Here is a 25,152-nt window from a genome sequence, read left to right as displayed (position 1 = left end):
GCATCACCAGCTGCTGCTTGTGTTATTTGCTAGCTGATGGTGCCAACTGCTTTTGGGGACACCCAGTGCAGCTTCTGAGGCCCTCCTCCATAGCACATGGACAGTCCTGTGTCCGCTGGTCCACGTTACTGGAATAAAGCTCGCTTTCACCTTTCTTGGAAAAAAAATATGAAAAACCGCTGGTCAACTCAGCTCCCATGAAACTATGCTAACAAACGTGCAACTCTCATATATTCCCTCCTTCTGGTCCCTCAATCGGTCATTGGGAATTTAAATTCCTCAAAATCAGTCTTTTGACCCATTGCAATGGTGCTTTTTAAACGTTAACCAGGGGACCGTAATTGGAATCCAATTAATCCATTGTTTCCCTCTCGTTTATTATTATTTTTTTGTGTCTGTGTCTCTCAGTGATTAGTTCGAGAAATGAGATCGCCTCAGTCATGTGGCGGCCGGATCTCATGACTATTACAAATATTTACCCTTTCCTTTTAACTTCAGATCACAATTTCTCATTGAAACACAAGAATTGCTGCTTAACCTGCTCCAAGGGCACTTCCATGGCTCACTGAAACTAATAATTTGACCTTTCAGTAAGCTCTTTGTGTGCACCTGTTTCCTCAATCACGAATATTGGAATCAGATCTTAGTTTTATGCATGCTTAATGGGAAGCCCAACATGTCATCGGCTTGACAGAAGGAGTCGACAGTGACCTGGAGTTAAGTTTGTGAGTGAACACCCTGTTCCGTGCGGAATGGGAGGAGTGCGCTGTTGGTCTAGTCCCACTACTCCACAGGTCGCAACATTGGTTCAAGTATTCATTTCACTCACCAAAATGGCCAATTATTTACATTCACCACTGTTCCCGAGAATAAAAGAGGTTTCAAAGTGGATTATTTCAATAATCTATTGTTTGTTTATTATTATTATTATAAAGCAGGTATTTTCGAATAGGAAAGTAAAGCTTATGAACATACAGTGTGGATCTGTAACAAAAACAGAAAATGCATGGAGAAAATCAGCTGGTCTAACAGCATCTGTGGGGAGAAATCAATACAGACTCAACGTTTCGAGTCGTTATGACCCTTCTTTAGAAAGGGGGCAATTTTGCCAAACATTAAACGTCAGTGGATCAAGGCAAAGGACAGGGTGTGCAGTCCTTGAGATGGGGACAGTCTTCTACAGTATCTCCCTGAGCACTGATCTGAGACATATCAAGCAGTTGGTCCTTCTCTTGTCAAAGGAAAAAAAAACCCACTTTTTAAAGCACAGTCTCCCAGGTATGTTTTGCTTCAGAACCATGAAATCCATGTGACCCCCTTTGTGCACAGCCCTATCGAGTTGAAATGTTCACAGCCTGATTTCATCATTGAGTTGTAGGCTTATCTGAAACAACATTCAGACTGGCAGAGCTGCAGGTGGATGCGGGGCCGGAGTCGGGGGTGAGGGGGGGTGGGGGGTTGCAGGGTGGGGTAGGGTAGTGGATGGGGGAGGCAAGGGTGGTAGCAATTGGGGTGATGCAGTGAGGGGAGGGGCGTGTTGTGGGGGAGGATGATGCTGGGTTGGGCGGGAGGGTTACAGCTTCATATAACTTGACCATTTTTTAGTTGTGTTATAGGAGTTGCAAAAAGTCAGCTTTAATTCAATTTAGTAAAGAAACTCAGGGAGGGAATTAACGGTCAGGGGAGTTAGGCAGTGCTCACTTCAATTGTTGGTCATCACATGTCTAAGTGGCAGTTTCCTAGCCAGTAAGAGTTGGGATGGGGTTACTTTTGACAGAAAGTGTTGAAGTGGCATTTTCCTGTGACAGAACTGATAGCCAAGAATGTGCGGGAAATTAACAGAAAGTCCAGCCAGCTCATCCACAAAGTCAAGCTGGTGAAATGAAATGACTGGAAACCTGGTTCTCACCCTGATCACTCGGTTCTCGGACATCTGCAATGTTCCAATGAAGCTCAAAGTTCGCTGAAGGAACAGAGGCTCATCCTTCAATTAGGAACTTTACAGCCTTCCAGTGTCAACATTCAGCTCAACAATATCGCTCTGTAAAAACTGCCAACATTCTGATTCCAGGCATAGCTTCTGCAAAATCACTGGAATAAAGCAGAACCAGTTGAGAAAATAGTAATAAAGTTGAGATTTGAACCCACAGGTGCAAAGCACAATGGATTAGCAATTCATCACCTTAACCTCTCAGCCAACTCACTGTAAAACGACGTTAATAAACACCCTTCTATACTTTTTGCATCCATGAACCGTTGAAATAAATGATCCTCTTGTGTACAGGCACTGAATATTCGGCCAGATATGTAAAGATAGAAATGTAGTTTCTGTCATTAAAGTAAATGCCCAGCACATCAGATCAGGGACTGTTGTAAACTGACTGATGTGAGTCACTTCAACCTAATATCTAACATGTTTCTACACAATGTGAAAACCCACCGCAGAAAGACCGGAACATACAAGCATTTGGTAGCAAAAGGAAAACCCCTCCCAGCCCACTGGAAGTACTGGAACGCAGCTAAAATGTGGTCAATTAAAATAAAACACTGGGGTTCCCAGCTCAGCTTATCCTTTCTGTCAAGATTGAAACTGAGTGCAATCAGGCTCGCACGTGAATCCACAAGTAAACACTTCCCTCATTTGTTGCATTAGAATAAATTCAGAGTCTCATGGCACGTAGAAACATTCTTTAAACCTGACATTCATTTTCATCACGTGTGTTGAGGTGACGCATTCTCTGCAATGACTTCCCGGGTGTTCAAAAGTGTTCCTGATTTCCGGAACTGCCACCAGCTCAAGCGTGAAAAAAAAGCTGCATTAAGATGGGCTCATCCGGGACCTCACACATATTAACTCATTGGAAAATCCAAAGCGACCAACAAGCCTCCTGCGTAACAGCAGCCAGTCAAGGAATCCTTTCATTCTCACACAAAGTGCAGCAATCATAAGCAAACGACATTTCATGCTGGAAATATTTTTGAATGTTTTCGAAACCCCGGGGATGACTCCAACCAGTGGAGAGTTTCCCGCCTTATTTCCTTTGACTTCAGTATTGCTGGGGTTCCTTGATGCCACGTTAGGTCAAAAGCTTCTTTGAACTCAAGTGCAGTCACTTGCACCTCACGTCTTGAGTTCGGCGGCTTTCTTCATATTTGGACCAAGGCTGCAATGAGGTCAGGAGCTGAGTGACACTGGCAGAAAAAAAACTGAGCTTCAGTGAGTGGGTTATGCTGAGGAAGTGTCACTTGATCGCACTGTCGAAGACATTTTCCCTCACCTTCTTGATAAACTAGAGAAGACGGATGGGTCGGTTTTTGCCGCTTGGATGTTCCTGTTTTCTTTTTTGGACAAGTCATACCTGAGCAATTTGCCACATTGCCAGTCTTGTAGCTGTAATGGGACAACTTGGTGAGGAACGAGACTATTTCTGGAGTACAGGTTTTCAGTACTGCTGCAGGAATGGTGTCAGGGCCCAAAGCCTTTGCAGTTACCCGTGCCTTCAGCCATTTCTTGATTTCACTTGGAGTGAATGGAGCTGGCTGAAGACTGACATCTGTGATGCATTTCCCCAGCTTTGTGCAAAAGCAGAACTGAGGGATTCACATACGTGGCTCTGTGAAACTCATTAGCTAAGTGGTGAAAGGTGACAGTGTTTATCACAAACGGGCTCCATTCATTCAGACACAGATTTGGTGCAAAAGTAGCCATGACCAAGTGCCACACACACACATTTTTCTGATTTGCAGTTAGATGTGCTCCCGCTGTGACGCTTACATACTCATGAGTTGAGAAAGTGTAGGCGCTATCTGGTTGAAGTAATTGAGATGATTAATAGGATTTAATGCGGAGAAACGATTTCCTCTGGTGGGGGAATACAGAACAAATGGATATTACCTTAGACTGAGAGTGAAGCTATTTAATAGCGACGTCAGGGAGCAATTCACTCAAAGGAGGAAGAACGCTGTTTGGAGGACAGTCCCTGTGTAGCGATTGGCCGAGAGCTTATGACAATGAACTGATGCTTCGTTGGGCTTTGCACCCCCTATTTATCAAGAAAAACTGGAAACCTGGAGGGAACTGAAACGAGGTGATGGCTGTGCTTTGTCATTATGCGATCATGTTCTCTAATATGAGCGGAGGATTGTAAGTACCTGTAAAACTAGCATTCTTAGTTCTCTGGGTCAATTCTGGCTCAAAGAACACACACGTGTCAGCCGAAATAGCTCAGTTGGGAGAGCGTTAGACTGAAGATCTAAAGGTCCCTGGTTCAATCCTGGGTTTCGGCAGCAAATAACAAATCCTATCGCCTGAGCGTCACCAGCTGCTGCTTGTGTTATTTGCTAGCTGATGGTGCCAACTGCTTTTGGGGACACCCAGTCCAGCTTCTGAGGCCCTCCTCCATAGCACATGGACAGTTCTGTGTCCGCTGGTCCACGTTACTGGAATAAAGCTCGCTTTCACCTTTCTTGGAAAAAAAATATGAAAAACCGCTGGTCAACTCAGCTCCCATGAAACTATGCTAACAACCGTGCAACTCTCATATGTTCCCAGCTTCTGGTCCCTCAATCGGTCATTGGGAATTTAAATTCCTCAAAATCAGTCTTTTGACCCATTGCAATGGTGCTTTTTAAACGTTAACCAGGGGACCGTAATTGGAATCCAATTAATCCATTGTTTCCCTCTCGTTTATTATTATTTTTTTTGTGTCTGTGTCTCTCAGTGATTAGTTCGAGAAATGAGATCGCCTCAGTCATGTGGCGGCCGGATCTCATGACTATTACAAATATTTACCCTTTCCTTTTAACTTCAGATCACAATTTCTCATTGAAACACAAGAATTGCTGCTTAACCTGCTCCAAGGGCACTTCCATGGCTCACTGAAACTAATAATTTGACCTTTCAGTAAGCTCTTTGTGTGCACCTGTTTCCTCAATCACGAATATTGGAATCAGATCTTAGTTTTATGCATGCTTAATGGGAAGCCCAACATGTCATCGGCTTGACAGAAGGAGTCGACAGTGACCTGGAGTTAAGTTTGTGAGTGAACACCCTGTTCCGTGCGGAATGGGAGGAGTGCGCTGTTGGTCTAGTCCCACTACTCCACAGGTCGCAACATTGGTTCAAGTATTCATTTCACTCACCAAAATGGCCAATTATTTACATTCAGCACTGTTCCCGAGAATAAAAGAGGTTTAAAAGTGGATTATTTCAATAATCTATTGTTTGTTTATTATTATTATTATAAAGCAGGTATTTTCGAATAGGAAAGTAAAGCTTATGAACATACAGTGTGGATCTGTAACAAAAACAGAAAATGCATGGAGAAAATCAGCTGGTCTAACAGCATCTGTGGGGAGAAATCAATACAGACTCAACGTTTCGAGTCGTTATGACCCTTCTTTAGAAAGGGGGCAATTTTGCCAAACATTAAACGTCAGTGGATCAAGGCAAAGGACAGGGTGTGCAGTCCTTGAGATGGGGACAGTCTTCTACAGTATCTCCCTGAGCACTGATCTGAGACAATATCAAGCAGTTGGTCCTTCTCTTGTCAAAGGAAAAAAAAAACCACTTTTTAAAGCACAGTCTCCCAGGTATGTTTTGCTTCAGAACCATGAAATCCATGTGACCCCCTTTGTGCACAGCCCTATCGAGTTGAAATGTTCACAGCCTGATTTCATCATTGAGTTGTAGGCTTATCTGAAACAACATTCAGACTGGCAGAGCTGCAGGTGGATGCGGGGCCGGAGTCGGGGGTGAGGGGGGGTGGGGGGTTGCAGGGTGGGGTAGGGTAGTGGATGGGGGAGGCAAGGGTGGTAGCAATTGGGGTGATGCAGTGAGGGGAGGGGCGTGTTGTGGGGGAGGATGATGCTGGGTTGGGCGGGAGGGTTACAGCTTCATATAACTTGACCATTTTTTAGTTGTGTTATAGGAGTTGCAAAAAGTCAGCTTTAATTCAATTTAGTAAAGAAACTCAGGGAGGGAATTAACGGTCAGGGGAGTTAGGCAGCGCTCACTTCAATTGTTGGTCATCACATGTCTAAGTGGCAGTTTCCTAGCCAGTAAGAGTTGGGATGGGGTTACTTTTGACAGAAAGTGTTGAAGTGGCATTTTCCTGTGACAGAACTGATAGCCAAGAATGTGCGGGAAATTAACAGAAAGTCCAACCAGCTCATCCACAAAGTCAAGCTGGTGAAATGAAATGACTGGAAACCTGGTTCTCACCCTGATCACTCGGTTCTCGGACATCTGCAATGTTCCAATGAAGCTCAAAGTTCGCTGGAGGAACAGAGGCTCATCCTTCAATTAGGAACTTTACAGCCTTCCAGTGTCAACATTCAGCTCAACAATATCGCTCTGTAAAAACTGCCAACATTCTGATTCCAGGCATAGCTTCTGCAAAATCACTGGAATAAAGCAGAACCAGTTGAGAAAATAGTAATAAAGTTGAGATTTGAACCCACAGGTGCAAAGCACAATGGATTAGCAATTCATCACCTTAACCTCTCAGCCAACTCACTGTGAAACGACGTTAATAAACACCCTTCTATACTTTTTGCATCCATGAACCGTTGAAATAAATGATCCTCTTGTGTACAGGCACTGAATATTCGGCCAGATATGTAAAGATAGAAATGTAGTTTCTGTCATTAAAGTAAATGCCCAGCACATCAGATCAGGGACTGTTGTAAACTGACTGATGTGAGTCACTTCAACCTAATATCTAACATGTTTCTACACAATGTGAAAACCCACCGCAGAAAGACCGGAACATACAAGCATTTGGTAGCAAAAGGAAAACCCCTCCCAGCCCACTGGAAGTACTGGAACACAGCTAAAATGTGGTCAATTAAAATAAAACACTGGGGTTCCCAGCTCAGCTTATCCTTTCTGTCAAGATTGAAACTGAGTGCAATCAGGCTCGCACGTGAATCCACAAGTAAACACTTCCCTCATTTGTTGCATTAGAATAAATTCAGAGTCTCATGGCACGTCGAAATATTCTTTAAACCTGACATTCATTTTCATCACGTGTGTTGAGGTGACACATTCTCTGCAATGACTTCCCGGGTGTTCAAAAGTGTTCCTGATTTCCGGAACTGCCACCAGCTCAAGCGTGAAAAAAAAGCTGCATTAAGATGGGCTCATCCGGGACCTCACACATATTAACTCATTGGAAAATCCAAAGCGACCAACAAGCCTCCTGCGTAACAGCAGCCAGTCAAGGAATCCTTTCATTCTCACACAAAGTGCAGCAATCATAAGCAAACGACATTTCATGCTGGAAATATTTTTGAATGTTTTCGAAACCCCGGGGATGACTCCAACCAGTGGAGAGTTTCCCGCCTTATTTCCTTTGACTTCAGTATTGCTGGGGTTCCTTGATGCCACGTTAGGTCAAAAGCTTCTTTGAACTCAAGTGCAGTCACTTGCACCTCACGTCTTGAGTTCGGCGGCTTTCTTCATATTTGGACCAAGGCTGCAATGAGGTCAGGAGCTGAGTGACACTGGCAGAAAAAAAAACTGAGCTTCAGTGAGTGGGTTATGCTGAGGAAGTGTCACTTGATCGCACTGTCGAAGACATTTTCCCTCACCTTCTTGATAAACTAGAGAAGACGGATGGGTCGGTTTTTGCCGCTTGGATGTTCCTGTTTTCTTTTGTGGACAAGACATACCTGAGCAATTTGCCACATTGCCAGTCTTGTAGCTGTAATGGGACAACTTGGTGAGGAACGAGACTATTTCTGGAGTACAGGTTTTCAGTACTGCTGCAGGAATGGTGTCAGGGCCCAAAGCCTTTGCAGTTACCCGTGCCTTCAGCCATTTCTTGATTTCACTTGGAGTGAATGGAGCTGGCTGAAGACTGACATCTGTGATGCATTTCCCCAGCTTTGTGCAAAAGCAGAACTGAGGGATTCACATACGTGGCTCTGTGAAACTCATTAGCTAAGTGGTGAAAGGTGACAGTGTTTATCACAAACGGGCTCCATTCATTCAGACACAGATTTGGTGCAAAAGTAGCCATGACCAAGTGCCACACACACACATTTTTCTGATTTGCAGTTAGATGTGCTCCCGCTGTGACGCTTACATACTCATGAGTTGAGAAAGTGTAGGCGCTATCTGGTTGAAGTAATTGAGATGATTAATAGGTTTTAATGCGGAGAAACGATTTCCTCTGGTGGGGGAATACAGAACAAATGGATATTACCTTAGACTGAGAGTGAAGCTATTTAATAGCGACGTCAGGGAGCAATTCACTCAAAGGAGGAAGAACGCTGTTTGGAGGACAATCCCTGTGTAGCGATTGGCCGAGAGCTTATGACAATGAACTGATGCTTGGTTGGGCTTTGCACCCCCTATTTATCAAGAAAAACTGGAAACCTGGAGGGAACTGAAACGAGGTGATGGCTGTGCTTTGTCATTATGCGATCATGTTCTCTAATATGAGCGGAGGATTGTAAGTACCTGTAAAACTAGCATTCTTAGTTCTCTGGGTCAATTCTGGCTCAAAGAACACACACGTGTCAGCCGAAATAGCTCAGTTGGGAGAGCGTTAGACTGAAGATCTAAAGGTCCCTGGTTCAATCCCGGGTTTCGGCAGCCAATAACAAATCCTATCGCCTGAGCGTAACCAGCTGCTGCTTGTGTTATTTGCTAGCTGATGGTGCCAACTGCTTTTGGGGACACCCAGTCCAGCTTCTGAGGCCCTCCTCCATAGCACATGGACAGTTCTGTGTCCGCTGGTCCACGTTACTGGAATAAAGCTCGCTTTCACATTTCTGGGAAAAAAAATATGAAAAACCGCTGGTCAACTCAGCTCCCATGAAACTATGCTAACAAACGTGCAACTCTCATATATTCCCTCCTTCTGGTCCCTCAATCGGTCATTGGGAATTTAAATTCCTCAAAATCAGTCTTTTGACCCATTGCAATGGTGCTTTTTAAACGTTAACCAGGGGACCGTAATTGGAATCCAATTAATCCATTGTTTCCCTCTCGTTTATTATTATTTTTTTGTGTCTGTGTCTCTCAGTGATTAGTTCGAGAAATGAGATCGCCTCAGTCATGTGGCGGCCGGATCTCATGACTATTACAAATATTTACCCTTTCCTTTTAACTTCAGATCACAATTTCTCATTGAAACACAAGAATTGCTGCTTAACCTGCTCCAAGGGCACTTCCATGGCTCACTGAAACTAATAATTTGACCTTTCAGTAAGCTCTTTGTGTGCACCTGTTTCCTCAATCACGAATATTGGAATCAGATCTTAGTTTTATGCATGCTTAATGGGAAGCCCAACATGTCATCGGCTTGACAGAAGGAGTCGACAGTGACCTGGAGTTAAGTTTGTGAGTGAACACCCTGTTCCGTGCGGAATGGGAGGAGTGCGCTGTTGGTCTAGTCCCACTACTCCACAGGTCGCAACATTGGTTCAAGTATTCATTTCACTCACCAAAATGGCCAATTATTTACATTCACCACTGTTCCCGAGAATAAAAGAGGTTTCAAAGTGGATTATTTCAATAATCTATTGTTTGTTTATTATTATTATTATAAAGCAGGTATTTTCGAATAGGAAAGTAAAGCTTATGAACATACAGTGTGGATCTGTAACAAAAACAGAAAATGCATGGAGAAAATCAGCTGGTCTAACAGCATCTGTGGGGAGAAATCAATACAGACTCAACGTTTCGAGTCGTTATGACCCTTCTTTAGAAAGGGGGCAATTTTGCCAAACATTAAACGTCAGTGGATCAAGGCAAAGGACAGGGTGTGCAGTCCTTGAGATGGGGACAGTCTTCTACAGTATCTCCCTGAGCACTGATCTGAGACATATCAAGCAGTTGGTCCTTCTCTTGTCAAAGGAAAAAAAAACCCACTTTTTAAAGCACAGTCTCCCAGGTATGTTTTGCTTCAGAACCATGAAATCCATGTGACCCCCTTTGTGCACAGCCCTATCGAGTTGAAATGTTCACAGCCTGATTTCATCATTGAGTTGTAGGCTTATCTGAAACAACATTCAGACTGGCAGAGCTGCAGGTGGATGCGGGGCCGGAGTCGGGGGTGAGGGGGGGTGGGGGGTTGCAGGGTGGGGTAGGGTAGTGGATGGGGGAGGCAAGGGTGGTAGCAATTGGGGTGATGCAGTGAGGGGAGGGGCGTGTTGTGGGGGAGGATGATGCTGGGTTGGGCGGGAGGGTTACAGCTTCATATAACTTGACCATTTTTTAGTTGTGTTATAGGAGTTGCAAAAAGTCAGCTTTAATTCAATTTAGTAAAGAAACTCAGGGAGGGAATTAACGGTCAGGGGAGTTAGGCAGCGCTCACTTCAATTGTTGGTCATCACATGTCTAAGTGGCAGTTTCCTAGCCAGTAAGAGTTGGGATGGGGTTACTTTTGACAGAAAGTGTTGAAGTGGCATTTTCCTGTGACAGAACTGATAGCCAAGAATGTGCGGGAAATTAACAGAAAGTCCAACCAGCTCATCCACAAAGTCAAGCTGGTGAAATGAAATGACTGGAAACCTGGTTCTCACCTGATCACTCGGTTCTCGGACATCTGCAATGTTCCAATGAAGCTCAAAGTTCGCTGGAGGAACAGAGGCTCATCCTTCAATTAGGAACTTTACAGCCTTCCAGTGTCAACATTCAGCTCAACAATATCGCTCTGTAAAAACTGCCAACATTCTGATTCCAGGCATAGCTTCTGCAAAATCACTGGAATAAAGCAGAACCAGTTGAGAAAATAGTAATAAAGTTGAGATTTGAACCCACAGGTGCAAAGCACAATGGATTAGCAATTCATCACCTTAACCTCTCAGCCAACTCACTGTGAAACGACGTTAATAAACACCCTTCTATACTTTTTGCATCCATGAACCGTTGAAATAAATGATCCTCTTGTGTACAGGCACTGAATATTCGGCCAGATATGTAAAGATAGAAATGTAGTTTCTGTCATTAAAGTAAATGCCCAGCACATCAGATCAGGGACTGTTGTAAACTGACTGATGTGAGTCACTTCAACCTAATATCTAACATGTTTCTACACAATGTGAAAACCCACCGCAGAAAGACCGGAACATACAAGCATTTGGTAGCAAAAGGAAAACCCCTCCCAGCCCACTGGAAGTACTGGAACACAGCTAAAATGTGGTCAATTAAAATAAAACACTGGGGTTCCCAGCTCAGCTTATCCTTTCTGTCAAGATTGAAACTGAGTGCAATCAGGCTCGCACGTGAATCCACAAGTAAACACTTCCCTCATTTGTTGCATTAGAATAAATTCAGAGTCTCATGGCACGTCGAAATATTCTTTAAACCTGACATTCATTTTCATCACGTGTGTTGAGGTGACACATTCTCTGCAATGACTTCCCGGGTGTTCAAAAGTGTTCCTGATTTCCGGAACTGCCACCAGCTCAAGCGTGAAAAAAAAGCTGCATTAAGATGGGCTCATCCGGGACCTCACACATATTAACTCATTGGAAAATCCAAAGCGACCAACAAGCCTCCTGCGTAACAGCAGCCAGTCAAGGAATCCTTTCATTCTCACACAAAGTGCAGCAATCATAAGCAAACGACATTTCATGCTGGAAATATTTTTGAATGTTTTCGAAACCCCGGGGATGACTCCAACCAGTGGAGAGTTTCCCGCCTTATTTCCTTTGACTTCAGTATTGCTGGGGTTCCTTGATGCCACGTTAGGTCAAAAGCTTCTTTGAACTCAAGTGCAGTCACTTGCACCTCACGTCTTGAGTTCGGCGGCTTTCTTCATATTTGGACCAAGGCTGCAATGAGGTCAGGAGCTGAGTGACACTGGCAGAAAAAAAACTGAGCTTCAGTGAGTGGGTTATGCTGAGGAAGTGTCACTTGATCGCACTGTCGAAGACATTTTCCCTCACCTTCTTGATAAACTAGAGAAGACGGATGGGTCGGTTTTTGCCGCTTGGATGTTCCTGTTTTCTTTTGTGGACAAGACATACCTGAGCAATTTGCCACATTGCCAGTCTTGTAGCTGTAATGGGACAACTTGGTGAGGAACGAGACTATTTCTGGAGTACAGGTTTTCAGTACTGCTGCAGGAATGGTGTCAGGGCCCAAAGCCTTTGCAGTTACCCGTGCCTTCAGCCATTTCTTGATTTCACTTGGAGTGAATGGAGCTGGCTGAAGACTGACATCTGTGATGCATTTCCCCAGCTTTGTGCAAAAGCAGAACTGAGGGATTCACATACGTGGCTCTGTGAAACTCATTAGCTAAGTGGTGAAAGGTGACAGTGTTTATCACAAACGGGCTCCATTCATTCAGACACAGATTTGGTGCAAAAGTAGCCATGACCAAGTGCCACACACACACATTTTTCTGATTTGCAGTTAGATGTGCTCCCGCTGTGACGCTTACATACTCATGAGTTGAGAAAGTGTAGGCGCTATCTGGTTGAAGTAATTGAGATGATTAATAGGATTTAATGCGGAGAAACGATTTCCTCTGGTGGGGGAATACAGAACAAATGGATATTACCTTAGACTGAGAGTGAAGCTATTTAATAGCGACGTCAGGGAGCAATTCACTCAAAGGAGGAAGAACGCTGTTTGGAGGACAATCCCTGTGTAGCGATTGGCCGAGAGCTTATGACAATGAACTGATGCTTCGTTGGGCTTTGCACCCCCTATTTATCAAGAAAAACTGGAAACCTGGAGGGAACTGAAACGAGGTGATGGCTGTGCTTTGTCATTATGCGATCATGTTCTCTAATATGAGCGGAGGATTGTAAGTACCTGTAAAACTAGCATTCTTAGTTCTCTGGGTCAATTCTGGCTCAAAGAACACACACGTGTCAGCCGAAATAGCTCAGTTGGGAGAGCGTTAGACTGAAGATCTAAAGGTCCCTGGTTCAATCCCGGGTTTCGGCAGCCAATAACAAATCCTATCGCCTGAGCGTAACCAGCTGCTGCTTGTGTTATTTGCTAGCTGATGGTGCCAACTGCTTTTGGGGACACCCAGTCCAGCTTCTGAGGCCCTCCTCCATAGCACATGGACAGTTCTGTGTCCGCTGGTCCACGTTACTGGAATAAAGCTCGCTTTCACATTTCTGGGAAAAAAAATATGAAAAACCGCTGGTCAACTCAGCTCCCATGAAACTATGCTAACAAACGTGCAACTCTCATATATTCCCACCTTCTGGTCCCTCAATCGGTCATTGGGAATTTAAATTCCTCAAAATCAGTCTTTTGACCCATTGCAATGGTGCTTTTTAAACGTTAACCAGGGGACCGTAATTGGAATCCAATTAATCCATTGTTTCCCTCTCGTTTATTATTATTTTTTTGTGTCTGTGTCTCTCAGTGATTAGTTCGAGAAATGAGATCGCCTCAGTCATGTGGCGGCCGGATCTCATGACTATTACAAATATTTACCCTTTCCTTTTAACTTCAGATCACAATTTCTCATTGAAACACAAGAATTGCTGCTTAACCTGCTCCAAGGGCACTTCCATGGCTCACTGAAACTAATAATTTGACCTTTCAGTAAGCTCTTTGTGTGCACCTGTTTCCTCAATCACGAATATTGGAATCAGATCTTAGTTTTATGCATGCTTAATGGGAAGCCCAACATGTCATCGGCTTGACAGAAGGAGTCGACAGTGACCTGGAGTTAAGTTTGTGAGTGAACACCCTGTTCCGTGCGGAATGGGAGGAGTGCGCTGTTGGTCTAGTCCCACTACTCCACAGGTCGCAACATTGGTTCAAGTATTCATTTCGCTCACCAAAATGGCCAATTATTTACATTCACCACTGTTCCCGAGAATAAAAGAGGTTTCAAAGTGGATTATTTCAATAATCTATTGTTTGTTTCTTATTATTATTATAAAGCAGGTATTTTCGAATAGGAAAGTAAAGCTTATGAACATACAGTGTGGATCTGTAACAAAAACAGAAAATGCATGGAGAAAATCAGCTGGTCTAACAGCATCTGTGGGGAGAAATCAATACAGACTCAACGTTTCGAGTCATTATGACCCTTCTTTAGAAAGGGGGCAATTTTGCCAAACATTAAACGTCAGTGGATCAAGGCAAAGGACAGGGTGTGCAGTCCTTGAGATGGGGACAGTCTTCTACAGTATCTCCCTGAGCACTGATCTGAGACATATCAAGCAGTTGGTCCTTCTCTTGTCAAAGGAAAAAAAAACCCACTTTTTAAAGCACAGTCTCCCAGGTATGTTTTGCTTCAGAACCATGAAATCCATGTGACCCCCTTTGTGCACAGCCCTATCGAGTTGAAATGTTCACAGCCTGATTTCATCATTGAGTTGTAGGCTTATCTGAAACAACATTCAGACTGGCAGAGCTGCAGGTGGATGCGGGGCCGGAGTCGGGGGTGAGGGGGGGTGGGGGGTTGCAGGGTGGGGTAGGGTAGTGGATGGGGGAGGCAAGGGTGGTAGCAATTGGGGTGATGCAGTGAGGGGAGGGGCGTGTTGTGGGGGAGGATGATGCTGGGTTGGGCGGGAGGGTTACAGCTTCATATAACTTGACCATTTTTTAGTTGTGTTATAGGAGTTGCAAAAAGTCAGCTTTAATTCAATTTAGTAAAGAAACTCAGGGAGGGAATTAACGGTCAGGGGAGTTAGGCAGCGCTCACTTCAATTGTTGGTCATCACATGTCTAAGTGGCAGTTTCCTAGCCAGTAAGAGTTGGGATGGGGTTACTTTTGACAGAAAGTGTTGAAGTGGCATTTTCCTGTGACAGAATTGATAGCCAAGAATGTGCGGGAAATTAACAGAAAGTCCAACCAGCTCATCCACAAAGTCAAGCTGGTGAAATGAAATGACTGGAAACCTGGTTCTCACCTGATCACTCGGTTCTCGGACATCTGCAATGTTCCAATGAAGCTCAAAGTTCGCTGGAGGAACAGAGGCTCATCCTTCAATTAGGAACTTTACAGCCTTCCAGTGTCAACATTCAGCTCAACAATATCGCTCTGTAAAAACTGCCAACATTCTGATTCCAGGCATAGCTTCTGCAAAATCACTGGAATAAAGCAGAACCAGTTGAGAAAATAGTAATAAAGTTGAGATTTGAACCCACAGGTGCAAAGCACAATGGATTAGCAATTCATCACCTTAACCTCTCAGCCAACTCACTGTGAAACGACGTTAATAAACACCCTTCTATACTTTTTGCATCCATGAACCGTTGAAATAAATGATCCTCTTGTGTACAGGCACTGAATATTCGGCCAGATATGTAAAGATAGAAATGTAGTTTCTGTCATTAAAGTAAATGCCCAGCACATCAGATCAGGGACTGTTGTAAACTGACTGATGTGAGTCACTTCAACCTAATATCTAACATGTTTCTACACAATGTGAAAACCCACCGCAGAAAGACCGGAACATACAAGCATTTGGTAGCAAAAGGAAAACCCCTCCCAGCCCACTGGAAGTACTGGAACACAGCTAAAATGTGGTCAATTAAAATAAAACACTGGGGTTCCCAGCTCAGCTTATCCTTTCTGTCAAGATTGAAACTGAGTGCAATCAGGCTCGCACGTGAATCCACAAGTAAACACTTCCCTCATTTGTTGCATTAGAATAAATTCAGAGTCTCATGGCACGTCGAAATATTCTTTAAACCTGACATTCATTTTCATCACGTGTGTTGAGGTGACACATTCTCTGCAATGACTTCCCGGGTGTTCAAAAGTGTTCCTGATTTCCGGAACTGCCACCAGCTCAAGCGTGAAAAAAAAGCTGCATTAAGATGGGCTCATCCGGGACCTCACACATATTAACTCATTGGAAAATCCAAAGCGACCAACAAGCCTCCTGCGTAACAGCAGCCAGTCAAGGAATCCTTTCATTCTCACACAAAGTGCAGCAATCATAAGCAAACGACATTTCATGCTGGAAATATTTTTGAATGTTTTCGAAACCCCGGGGATGACTCCAACCAGTGGAGAGTTTCCCGCCTTATTTCCTTTGACTTCAGTATTGCTGGGGTTCCTTGATGCCACGTTAGGTCAAAAGCTTCTTTGAACTCAAGTGCAGTCACTTGCACCTCACGTCTTGAGTTCGGCGGCTTTCTTCATATTTGGACCAAGGCTGCAATGAGGTCAGGAGCTGAGTGACACTGGCAGAAAAAAAAACTGAGCTTCAGTGAGTGGGTTATGCTGAGGAAGTGTCACTTGATCGCACTGTCGAAGACATTTTCCCTCACCTTCTTGATAAACTAGAGAAGACGGATGGGTCGGTTTTTGCCGCTTGGATGTTCCTGTTTTCTTTTGTGGACAAGACATACCTGAGCAATTTGCCACATTGCCAGTCTTGTAGCTGTAATGGGACAACTTGGTGAGGAACGAGACTATTTCTGGAGTACAGGTTTTCAGTACTGCTGCAGGAATGGTGTCAGGGCCCAAAGCCTTTGCAGTTACCCGTGCCTTCAGCCATTTCTTGATTTCACTTGGAGTGAATGGAGCTGGCTGAAGACTGACATCTGTGATGCATTTCCCCAGCTTTGTGCAAAAGCAGAACTGAGGGATTCACATACGTGGCTCTGTGAAACTCATTAGCTAAGTGGTGAAAGGTGACAGTGTTTATCACAAACGGGCTCCATTCATTCAGACACAGATTTGGTGCAAAAGTAGCCATGACCAAGTGCCACACACACACATTTTTCTGATTTGCAGTTAGATGTGCTCCCGCTGTGACGCTTACATACTCATGAGTTGAGAAAGTGTAGGCGCTATCTGGTTGAAGTAATTGAGATGATTAATAGGATTTAATGCGGAGAAACGATTTCCTCTGGTGGGGGAATACAGAACAAATGGATATTACCTTAGACTGAGAGTGAAGCTATTTAATAGCGACGTCAGGGAGCAATTCACTCAAAGGAGGAAGAACGCTGTTTGGAGGACAATCCCTGTGTAGCGATTGGCCGAGAGCTTATGACAATGAACTGATGCTTCGTTGGGCTTTGCACCCCCTATTTATCAAGAAAAACTGGAAACCTGGAGGGAACTGAAACGAGGTGATGGCTGTCATTTGTCATTATGCGATCATGTTCTCTAATATAAGCGGAGGATTGTAGGTACCTGTAAAACTAGCATTCTTAGTTCTCTGGGTCAATTCTAGCTCGAAGAAAACACATTTTGTCAGCCGAAATAGCTCAGTTGGGAGAGCGTTAGACTGAAGATCTAAAGGTCCCTGGTTCAATCCCGGGTTTCGGCAGCAAATAGCAAATCATTTCGCCTGAGCGTCACCAACTGCTGCTTGTGTTATTTGCTAGCTGATGGTGCTAGCTACTTTTGGAGATTCCCAGTCCAGCTTCTGAGGCCCTCCTACATAGCACATGGACACCTCTGTGTCCGCTGGTCCACGTTACTGGAATAAAGCTCGCTTTCACATTTCTGGGAAAAAAAATATGAAAAACCGCTGGTCAACTCAGCTCCCATGAAACTATGCTAACAAACGTGCAACTCTCATATATTCCCACCTTCTGGTCCCTCAATCGGTCATTGGGAATTTAAATTCCTCAAAATCAGTCTTTTGACCCATTGCAATGGTGCTTTTTAAACGTTAACCAGGGGACCGTAATTGGAATCCAATTAATCCATTGTTTCCCTCTCGTTTATTATTATTTTTTTGTGTCTGTGTCTCTCAGTGATTAGTTCGAGAAATGAGATCGCCTCAGTCATGTGGCGGCCGGATCTCATGACTATTACAAATATTTACCCTTTCCTTTTAACTTCAGATCACAATTTCTCATTGAAACACAAGAATTGCTGCTTAACCTGCTCCAAGGGCACTTCCATGGCTCACTGAAACTAATAATTTGACCTTTCAGTAAGCTCTTTGTGTGCACCTGTTTCCTCAATCACGAATATTGGAATCAGATCTTAGTTTTATGCATGCTTAATGGGAAGCCCAACATGTCATCGGCTTGACAGAAGGAGTCGACAGTGACCTGGAGTTAAGTTTGTGAGTGAACACCCTGTTCCGTGCGGAATGGGAGGAGTGCGCTGTTGGTCTAGTCCCACTACTCCACAGGTCGCAACATTGGTTCAAGTATTCATTTCACTCACCAAAATGGCCAATTATTTACATTCACCACTGTTCCCGAGAATAAAAGAGGTTTCAAAGTGGATTATTTCAATAATCTATTGTTTGTTTATTATTATTATTATAAAGCAGGTATTTTCGAATAGGAAAGTAAAGCTTATGAACATACAGTGTGGATCTGTAACAAAAACAGAAAATGCATGGAGAAAATCAGCTGGTCTAACAGCATCTGTGGGGAGAAATCAATACAGACTCAACGTTTCGAGTCATTATGACCCTTCTTTAGAAAGGGGGCAATTTTGCCAAACATTAAACGTCAGTGGATCAAGGCAAAGGACAGGGTGTGCAGTCCTTGAGATGGGGACAGTCTTCTACAGTATCTCCCTGAGCACTGATCTGAGACATATCAAGCAGTTGGTCCTTCTCTTGTCAAAGGAAAAAAAAACCCACTTTTTAAAGCACAGTCTCCCAGGTATGTTTTGCTTCAGAACCATGAAATCCATGTGACCCCCTTTGTGCACAGCCCTATCGAGTTGAAATGTTCACAGCCTGATTTCATCATTGAGTTGTAGGCTTATCTGAAACAACATTCAGACTGGCAGAGCTGCAGGTGGATGCGGGGCCGGAGTCGGGGGTGAGGGGGGGTGGGGGGTTGCAGGGTGGGGTAGGGTAGTGGATGGGGGAGGCAAGGGTGGTAGCAATTGGGGTGATGCAGTGAGGGGAGGGGCGTGTTGTGGGGGAGGATGATGCTGGGTTGGGCGGGAGGGTTACAGCTTCATATAACTTGACCATTTTTTAGTTGTGTTATAGGAGTTGCAAAAAGTCAGCTTTAATTCAATTTAGTAAAGAAACTCAGGGAGGGAATTAACGGTCAGGGGAGTTAGGCAGCGCTCACTTCAATTGTTGGTCATCACATGTCTAAGTGGCAGTTTCCTAGCCAGTAAGAGTTGGGATGGGGTTACTTTTGACAGAAAGTGTTGAAGTGGCATTTTCCTGTGACAGAATTGATAGCCAAGAATGTGCGGGAAATTAACAGAAAGTCCAACCAGCTCATCCACAAAGTCAAGCTGGTGAAATGAAATGACTGGAAACCTGGTTCTCACCTGATCACTCGGTTCTCGGACATCTGCAATGTTCCAATGAAGCTCAAAGTTCGCTGGAGGAACAGAGGCTCATCCTTCAATTAGGAACTTTACAGCCTTCCAGTGTCAACATTCAGCTCAACAATATCGCTCTGTAAAAACTGCCAACATTCTGATTCCAGGCATAGCTTCTGCAAAATCACTGGAATAAAGCAGAACCAGTTGAGAAAATAGTAATAAAGTTGAGATTTGAACCCACAGGTGCAAAGCACAATGGATTAGCAATTCATCACCTTAACCTCTCAGCCAACTCACTGTGAAACGACGTTAATAAACACCCTTCTATACTTTTTGCATCCATGAACCGTTGAAATAAATGATCCTCTTGTGTACAGGCACTGAATATTCGGCCAGATATGTAAAGATAGAAATGTAGTTTCTGTCATTAAAGTAAATGCCCAGCACATCAGATCAGGGACTGTTGTAAACTGACTGATGTGAGTCACTTCAACCTAATATCTAACATGTTTCTACACAATGTGAAAACCCACCGCAGAAAGACCGGAACATACAAGCATTTGGTAGCAAAAGGAAAACCCCTCCCAGCCCACTGGAAGTACTGGAACACAGCTAAAATGTGGTCAATTAAAATAAAACACTGGGGTTCCCAGCTCAGCTTATCCTTTCTGTCAAGATTGAAACTGAGTGCAATCAGGCTCGCACGTAAATCCACAAGTAAACACTTCCCTCATTTGTTGCATTAGAATAAATTCAGAGTCTCATGGCACGTCGAAATATTCTTTAAACCTGACATTCATTTTCATCACGTGTGTTGAGGTGACACATTCTCTGCAATGACTTCCCGGGTGTTCAAAAGTGTTCCTGATTTCCGGAACTGCCACCAGCTCAAGCGTGAAAAAAAAGCTGCATTAAGATGGGCTCATCCGGGACCTCACACATATTAACTCATTGGAAAATCCAAAGCGACCAACAAGCCTCCTGCGTAACAGCAGCCAGTCAAGGAATCCTTTCATTCTCACACAAAGTGCAGCAATCATAAGCAAACGACATTTCATGCTGGAAATATTTTTGAATGTTTTCGAAACCCCGGGGATGACTCCAACCAGTGGAGAGTTTCCCGCCTTATTTCCTTTGACTTCAGTATTGCTGGGGTTCCTTGATGCCACGTTAGGTCAAAAGCTTCTTTGAACTCAAGTGCAGTCACTTGCACCTCACGTCTTGAGTTCGGCGGCTTTCTTCATATTTGGACCAAGGCTGCAATGAGGTCAGGAGCTGAGTGACACTGGCAGAAAAAAAACTGAGCTTCAGTGAGTGGGTTATGCTGAGGAAGTGTCACTTGATCGCACTGTCGAAGACATTTTCCCTCACCTTCTTGATAAACTAGAGAAGACGGATGGGTCGGTTTTTGCCGCTTGGATGTTCCTGTTTTCTTTTGTGGACAAGACATACCTGAGCAATTTGCCACATTGCCAGTCTTGTAGCTGTAATGGGACAACTTGGTGAGGAACGAGACTATTTCTGGAGTACAGGTTTTCAGTACTGCTGCAGGAATGGTGTCAGGGCCCAAAGCCTTTGCAGTTACCCGTGCCTTCAGCCATTTCTTGATTTCACTTGGAGTGAATGGAGCTGGCTGAAGACTGACATCTGTGATGCATTTCCCCAGCTTTGTGCAAAAGCAGAACTGAGGGATTCACATACGTGGCTCTGTGAAACTCATTAGCTAAGTGGTGAAAGGTGACAGTGTTTATCACAAACGGGCTCCATTCATTCAGACACAGATTTGGTGCAAAAGTAGCCATGACCAAGTGCCACACACACACATTTTTCTGATTTGCAGTTAGATGTGCTCCCGCTGTGACGCTTACATACTCATGAGTTGAGAAAGTGTAGGCGCTATCTGGTTGAAGTAATTGAGATGATTAATAGGATTTAATGCGGAGAAACGATTTCCTCTGGTGGGGGAATACAGAACAAATGGATATTACCTTAGACTGAGAGTGAAGCTATTTAATAGCGACGTCAGGGAGCAATTCACTCAAAGGAGGAAGAACGCTGTTTGGAGGACAATCCCTGTGTAGCGATTGGCCGAGAGCTTATGACAATGAACTGATGCTTCGTTGGGCTTTGCACCCCTATTTATCAAGAAAAACTGGAAACCTGGAGGGAACTGAAACGAGGTGATGGCTGTGCTTTGTCATTATGCGATCATGTTCTCTAATATGAGCGGAGGATTGTAAGTACCTGTAAAACTAGCATTCTTAGTTCTCTGGGTCAATTCTGGCTCAAAGAACACACACGTGTCAGCCGAAATAGCTCAGTTGGGAGAGCGTTAGACTGAAGATCTAAAGGTCCCTGGTTCAATCCCGGGTTTCGGCAGCAAATAACAAATCCTATCGCCTGAGCGTAACCAGCTGCTGCTTGTGTTATTTGCTAGCTGATGGTGCCAACTGCTTTTGGGGACACCCAGTCCAGCTTCTGAGGCCCTCCTCCATAGCACATGGACAGTTCTGTGTCCACTGGTCCACGTTACTGGAATAAAGCTCGCTTTCACATTTCTGGGAAAAAAAATATGAAAAACCGCTGGTCAACTCAGCTCCCATGAAACTATGCTAACAAACGTGCAACTCTCATATATTCCCACCTTCTGGTCCCTCAATCGGTCATTGGGAATTTAAATTCCTCAAAATCAGTCTTTTGACCCATTGCAATGGTGCTTTTTAAACGTTAACCAGGGGACCGTAATTGGAATCCAATTAATCCATTGTTTCCCTCTCGTTTATTATTATTTTTTTGTGTCTGTGTCTCTCAGTGATTAGTTCGAGAAATGAGATCGCCTCAGTCATGTGGCGGCCGGATCTCATGACTATTACAAATATTTACCCTTTCCTTTTAACTTCAGATCACAATTTCTCATTGAAACACAAGAATTGCTGCTTAACCTGCTCCAAGGGCACTTCCATGGCTCACTGAAACTAATAATTTGACCTTTCAGTAAGCTCTTTGTGTGCACCTGTTTCCTCAATCACGAATATTGGAATCAGATCTTAGTTTTATGCATGCTTAATGGGAAGCCCAACATGTCATCGGCTTGACAGAAGGAGTCGACAGTGACCTGGAGTTAAGTTTGTGAGTGAACACCCTGTTCCGTGCGGAATGGGAGGAGTGCGCTGTTGGTCTAGTCCCACTACTCCACAGGTCGCAACATTGGTTCAAGTATTCATTTCACTCACCAAAATGGCCAATTATTTACATTCACCACTGTTCCCGAGAATAAAAGAGGTTTCAAAGTGGATTATTTCAATAATCTATTGTTTGTTTATTATTATTATTATAAAGCAGGTATTTTCGAATAGGAAAGTAAAGCTTATGAACATACAGTGTGGATCTGTAACAAAAACAGAAAATGCATGGAGAAAATCAGCTGGTCTAACAGCATCTGTGGGGAGAAATCAATACAGACTCAACGTTTCGAGTCATTATGACCCTTCTTTAGAAAGGGGGCAATTTTGCCAAACATTAAACGTCAGTGGATCAAGGCAAAGGACAGGGTGTGCAGTCCTTGAGATGGGGACAGTCTTCTACAGTATCTCCCTGAGCACTGATCTGAGACAATATCAAGCAGTTGGTCCTTCTCTTGTCAAAGGAAAAAAAAACCCACTTTTTAAAGCACAGTCTCCCAGGTATGTTTTGCTTCAGAACCATGAAATCCATGTGACCCCCTTTGTGCACAGCCCTATCGAGTTGAAATGTTCACAGCCTGATTTCATCATTGAGTTGTAGGCTTATCTGAAACAACATTCAGACTGGCAGAGCTGCAGGTGGATGCGGGGCCGGAGTCGGGGGTGAGGGGGGGTGGGGGGTTGCAGGGTGGGGTAGGGTAGTGGATGGGGGAGGCAAGGGTGGTAGCAATTGGGGTGATGCAGTGAGGGGAGGGGCGTGTTGTGGGGGAGGATGATGCTGGGTTGGGCGGGAGGGTTACAGCTTCATATAACTTGACCATTTTTTAGTTGTGTTATAGGAGTTGCAAAAAGTCAGCTTTAATTCAATTTAGTAAAGAAACTCAGGGAGGGAATTAACGTTCAGGGGAGTTAGGCAGCGCTCACTTCAATTGTTGGTCATCACATGTCTAAGTGGCAGTTTCCGAGGCCAGTAAGAGTTGGGATGGGGTTACTTTTGACAGAAAGTGTTGAAGTGGCATTTTCCTGCGACAGAACTGATAGCCAAGAATGTGCGGGAAAGTAACAGAAAGTCCAACCAACTCATCCACAAAGTCAAGCTGGTGAAATGAAATGACTGGAAACCTGGTTCTCACCCTGATCACTCGGTTCTCGGACATCTGCAAAGTTCCAATGAAGCTCAAAGTTCGCTGGAGGAACAGAGGCTCATCCTTCAATTAGGAACTATACAGCCTTCCAGTGTCAACATTCAGCTCAACAATATCACTCTGTAAAAACTGCCAACATTCTGATTCCAGGCATAGCTTCTGCAAAATCACTGGAATAAAGCAGAAACAGTTGAGAAAGTAGTAATAAATTTGGGATTTGAACCCACGGGTGCAAAGCACAATGGATTAGCAATTCATCGCCTGAACTTCTCAGCCACCACACTGTGAAACCACGCCTAATAATCACCCTTCTATACATTTGCATCCATGAACCATTGAAATAAATGATCCTCTTGTGTACAGGCACTGCATATTCGTCCAGATATGTAAAGATAGAAATGTAGTTTCTGTCATTAAAGTAAATGCCCAGCACATCAGATCAGGGACTGTTGTAAACTGACTGATGTGAGTCACTTCAACCTAATATCTAACATGTTTCTACACAATGTGAAAACCCACCGCAGAAAGACCGGAACATACAAGCATTTGGTAGCAAAAGGAAAACCCCTCCCAGCCCACTGGAAGTACCGGAACACAGCTAAAATGTGGTCAATTAAAATAAAACACTGGGGTTCACGTGCTCTGTTTGTCCTTTCTGTCAAGATTGAAACTGAGTGCAATCAGGCTCGCAGGTGAATCCACAATAAAACACTTCCCTCATTTGTTGCATTAGAATAAATTCAGAGTCTCATGGCACGTAGAAACATTCCTTAAACCTGACATTCATTTTCATCACGTGTGTTGAGGTGATGGATTCTCTGCAATGAATTCCCGGGTGTTCAAACCTGTTCCTGAATTCCGGAACTGCCACCAGCTCAAGCGTGAAAAAAAAGCTGCATTAAGATGGGCTCATCCAGGACCTCACACTTATTAACTCATTGGAAAATCCAAAGCGACCAACAAGCCTCCTGCGTAACAACAGCCAGTCAAGGAATCCTTTCATTCTCACACAAAGTGCAGCAATCATAAGCAAACGACATTTCATGCTGGAAATATTTTTGAATGTTTTCGAAACCCCGGGGATGACTCCAACCAGTGGAGAGTTTCCCGCCTTATTTCCTTTGACTTCAGTATTGCTGGGGTTCCTTGATGCCACATTAGGTCAAAAGCTTCTTTGAACTCAAGTACAGTCACTTGCACCTCACGTCTTGAGTTTGGCGGCTTTCTTCATATTTGGACCAAGGCTGCAATGAGGTCAGGAGCTGAGTGACACTGGCAGAAAAAAAACTGAGCTTCAGTGAGTGGGTTATGCTGAGGAAGTGTCAATTGATCGCACTGTCGAAGACATTTTCCCTCACCTTCTTGATAAACTAGAGAAGACTGATGGGTCGTTTTTTGCCGCTTGGATGTTCCTGTTTTCTTTTGTGGACAAGACATACCTGAGCAATTTCCCACATCCCACGCCAGTCTTGTAGCTGTAATGGAACAACTTGGCGAGGAACGAGAATATTTCTGGAACACAGGTTTTCAGTACTGCTGCAGGAATGGTGTCAGGGCCCAAAGCCTTTGCAGTTACCTGTGTCTTCAGCCATTTCTTGATTTCACTTGGAGTGAATGGAGCTGTCTGAAGACTGACATCTGTGATGCATTTCCCCAGCTTTGTGCAAA

General features: G+C 44.1%; 5 non-coding genes across 5 annotated transcripts; all 5 read left to right on the top strand.

The window, feature by feature from the left end:
• Nucleotides 1-4,214: 4,214 nt before the first annotated feature.
• trnaf-gaa lies at nucleotides 4,215-4,287 on the top strand. Its single transcript has one exon. It is a non-coding gene; the product is annotated as a tRNA-Phe (tRNA).
• Nucleotides 4,288-8,529: 4,242 nt separating this feature from the next.
• Nucleotides 8,530-8,602, top strand: trnaf-gaa. Its single transcript has one exon. It is a non-coding gene; the product is annotated as a tRNA-Phe (tRNA).
• Nucleotides 8,603-12,840: 4,238 nt separating this feature from the next.
• Nucleotides 12,841-12,913, top strand: trnaf-gaa. The gene has a single exon. It is a non-coding gene; the product is annotated as a tRNA-Phe (tRNA).
• A 4,240-nt stretch (nucleotides 12,914-17,153) lies between these two features.
• trnaf-gaa lies at nucleotides 17,154-17,226 on the top strand. The gene has a single exon. It is a non-coding gene; the product is annotated as a tRNA-Phe (tRNA).
• Nucleotides 17,227-21,463: 4,237 nt separating this feature from the next.
• trnaf-gaa lies at nucleotides 21,464-21,536 on the top strand. The gene has a single exon. It is a non-coding gene; the product is annotated as a tRNA-Phe (tRNA).
• The last annotated feature ends 3,616 nt before the right edge of the window (nucleotides 21,537-25,152 follow it).

The sequence above is a fragment of the Carcharodon carcharias genome (genome assembly GCF_017639515.1).
Source record: "Carcharodon carcharias isolate sCarCar2 chromosome 37 unlocalized genomic scaffold, sCarCar2.pri SUPER_37_unloc_1, whole genome shotgun sequence".
NCBI classification, from domain to species: Eukaryota; Metazoa; Chordata; class Chondrichthyes; order Lamniformes; family Lamnidae; genus Carcharodon; species Carcharodon carcharias.
The sequence above is the reverse complement of the archived record's forward strand: the minus strand, read 5'-3'. Positions and strand labels throughout refer to the sequence as shown.